Source organism: Hesperophylax consimilis, chromosome 13 (genome assembly GCF_061612785.1).
Source record: "Hesperophylax consimilis isolate HC1 chromosome 13, BYU_Hcon_1.0, whole genome shotgun sequence".
Lineage (NCBI taxonomy): Eukaryota > Metazoa > Arthropoda > Insecta > Trichoptera > Limnephilidae > Hesperophylax > Hesperophylax consimilis.
The window spans coordinates 26,622,364-26,625,920 of record NC_142848.1 but is presented as its reverse complement, the minus strand read 5'-3'; the positions used below and the strand labels follow the sequence as shown (position 1 = coordinate 26,625,920).

Genomic DNA, 3,557 nt, shown 5'->3' with positions numbered 1-3,557 from the left:
ACCGCTCAGAAAGCGACAGCTACCTAACTGTCTGAGAGAACTCAGACAGCGAACGATCATCGAGGGTCAGGAGTCTGCCCGAAAGCTAACTCAAGACCTGCCTCACGCTCAAGGAACCGCGCCACGTCTCCTCATCACGGAGTGTAACTCTGGTGGAGTGTACACGTTACGAGGGAGGAAGTACTACAGAAATGATCCTGTGAAGTACAGTCCTACCGAAACTACGGAGGCCAAACTATTTATGTACATGTTATAGACGTCCGTGCGCTAACTGTAGACTGAAGTCACGCCATCTGTGCTCAGCATTTTCAGTTAATTATTGCACGACCGACTATCAGTAACCTACGTATTATCACTAGAGATGGCAAAATTTCGTTTTAACTAAAAACGCGAAAAATATTTATGGTTCGAAAATAGGGCATTTATAAGTTTTCTTTGCGTTTCAAGGCATTTGAAAGTGTTTCCAGTGATTTCTATTTCGCGAATTAACGCGAAAAACGTGATTTTGGCCGTATTTCAGCTAAATTATTCTATTTAGCGAAATAGGCGCGAATTTCCCGAAAATACCGGGTATTGACTGACAGGCGTACGAGAATGAAGGAGCCCACTATTGAAACGTGCGCAATGCTATCATTCAATCAGTAAAGTGCCTTTTCCATTGTTTTTTTGTATTTACCTGTATTTCAAATATGCCTACTTTATTTCATTTTTGGAAGCCTATCCTACCTCTTTTTACAATTTTGTTACTATTTTATGTGTAAATATTTAATATTTTTAATTTTTACTGTACGCTGAATTTAAACGCTTTCCGAGAATATAGCGTATTTCAGAAGTCAAAGAACCATACAAATTGGAGAAGCTGATACAGTAATATTTAGTCCAGTACAACTAAAGAAGAATTGAGAAAAATGCATAAGGAAGGTAATTTCATGTGAATGTGCAGGGAAAAGTATTATGCCTACTTTATTTCATTTTTGGAAGCCTTTCCTACGATTTTTTATAATTTTGTTACTATTTTATGTGTAAATATTTAACATTTTTGTACTGTAGGCTAAAATTGCTTTTTACATTACACAAATTGTGCGAAATAAATTACGCCTATTGATGTTAATTGCAATCTGAATTTGTTGTGTTTGTGTTCGACCCGTACTTAGAGTTTCCTTCCTTATTAATTTAATATTAAAATTAATTATTTATAATCTTTCACATGGAAATACTTGCAAATGAAGGTTAAACATATATTTTACCAAAAAATACTTAAAATATGCGCTAAAAACATTCAGGAAATACATTTTTTTCTATTTTGCTACAAAACGCGAAATTATGCCTCAAAATGCTATAAAACGCTAAATTTCCAATTTTTAATGCTAAAAAATCTGAAAACTAATGCTAAATTTTGCCATCTCTAATTATCACACACGTACCTCTATTGATCACCTCAGACCGTGGAATAAATTTGTGCTCTTATCGCGGTGAGCCGGCTCCAATCTACAGTGGTTTTTGATTTCCATAAAGCATATTTTTAAATTTTCAACAATTTTCATGCGATCTTGGTACCGCATTGGTACTTGTACCAATGTCTTACTTTGCCCCTGAAGAGATTACTTTGCCACATTTTATTCACAATCTGGATTGTTGAAATATTTTATTTTGTGGTACTTATAGCAAGTACTTCGTCGGTGGTGGGAATTGGAGGCGAGGCGTATTTATCATACCCAGTAAAAGTCCAGGTTTTTTCATGCGATACTTTGTACTTGTGACAAATCCCCAAAATACTTGGTTACCAAAGTATTTTATACTGGGACTTAATATTTTTAATAGGTACTTTTACTAGGTATTTTTGATAGCTGATATTTTCATGGGTACTTTGAATGGGTACTTTTGATGGGTTTTTTAATAGTGCTTTTACCAGGTATTTTTGATGGGTATTTTGAATAGGTACTTATACCAGGTATTTTTACCAGGTGTTTCTTTGTACCTGTACTCATTGTACCCAGTATTAAAAATTACTCACAGGACCCACCAATAAGATAAATGGGAATAAGATGGCATTAATTTACTCCATGCCTGTGACACACCACGTTATGATCGCGCTATATTTTCTTGGCTTGGTCTATTTCAGCATATCGCTTGCCATACATTTCCAAATGCGTATAGTGTAATGTGTCGCCTACCGCATTCAAGCAACTCGCCATTGCCATCTGTTGGAAAAAATAAGACAATTTGCTTACTTAATTCGTTTACATTAAATTAAAAATGATACGCTTGAAAGCACTCATTGTCTGATCAATATTCACATTTAAGTTCCTAATCGCAATTTAAAAATTCATAATATATTCCATCTTGAATTATTTTAAAACAATATTACCTACTTCAATGTACCATCTCGAATGTGTCGTCTGTATAATACTATCAAGTGTGAATATATAGATACCTATACAAACATTCTCGCATATTATAGAAAGCAAATTACCAATCTACTAACTTGACTTGTCATGGAGAATAAGGAAGTTGAGTCCATTTTTTTTATTTTTTTTTATCAATGTTCGCATTCAAACTTAAATACTGGTATTTTTTTTTTTTTTTTAAGTTTGTTTTCATAGTTAAATTAATTCTCAAAGTTTAAATTTTATTAAGCCCGCCAAAACGAGCGGAATCCGAGCGGTAACAGGCGGGGTGTAGTGTGACGTCATTAGAACTGTGAAAACCACGTCGCTTAAGCATTATGTATGGAAAAAATTTTAATTCTTCAACAAGGAATTCCAGTAATTTTTTTACCAATGTTAACCGTCTATTATAATTGATGTTATTAAAAAAGAAAAGAAAATTGATTAAGATTTGACAGTTCAATTAATATTTTAAGTTAGAATATTTGCTTTTCACGCCCGGTACGGTATTGCCGTCGCTACTTGTTGACGTTCCCCGCGCGAATTCAGGACCACCGCGCAGAAAAGTAGAGACCAAAAGTAAAATAACGGTTTACAGCCCAGTTCACTGTGAGACCTTTCTGGGCGGCCGGCGGCCTGAAGTGTATCACATGCTATGTGACATGTATAATAATAAAAACTTCTAAGTTATGCAATAAACAACATATTATTATAAAGCACTATACGAATATGTATCTTTAGAAATCCATTTCATATAATAATAATAACAAATACGTACATATATTTGACAAACCCAAATAAACCTTTGGCCTATACACCTCTCTCATCTAAACCGACCATCTCTCATGTAATAGAAAGAGATGCACCATAGGTGTTCCGTTGTACGTACGAGTCACGACACATGTGACGACAGAATTCTTTCGACCAATCGTGGAGCGTATACAGTCTATTGCTATTGAATGCTTTTTCAAGAACGTTTAACTAATTCTAAGAATAATAATATAGAAATATATTTATATATTTAGAATCGATATTTTTTGATCTACATGAACATATTTTTTATAAGTCAAAATATTTTTCACTCAACTTCCTTATTATTAAAAAATATATTTTAAGGTTGTTACGTTGCACGTTCATAGATGGCGGTAACTATTAATTAAAATATGCTTT

General features: G+C 33.9%; 1 non-coding gene across 1 annotated transcript; it reads right to left on the bottom strand.

Moving 5' to 3' along the window:
• LOC149418685 (small nucleolar RNA U3) lies at nt 1-214 on the bottom strand. The gene has a single exon (XR_016303048.1). It is a non-coding gene; the product is annotated as a small nucleolar RNA U3 (small nucleolar RNA).
• Nucleotides 215-3,557: the final 3,343 nt, after the last annotated feature.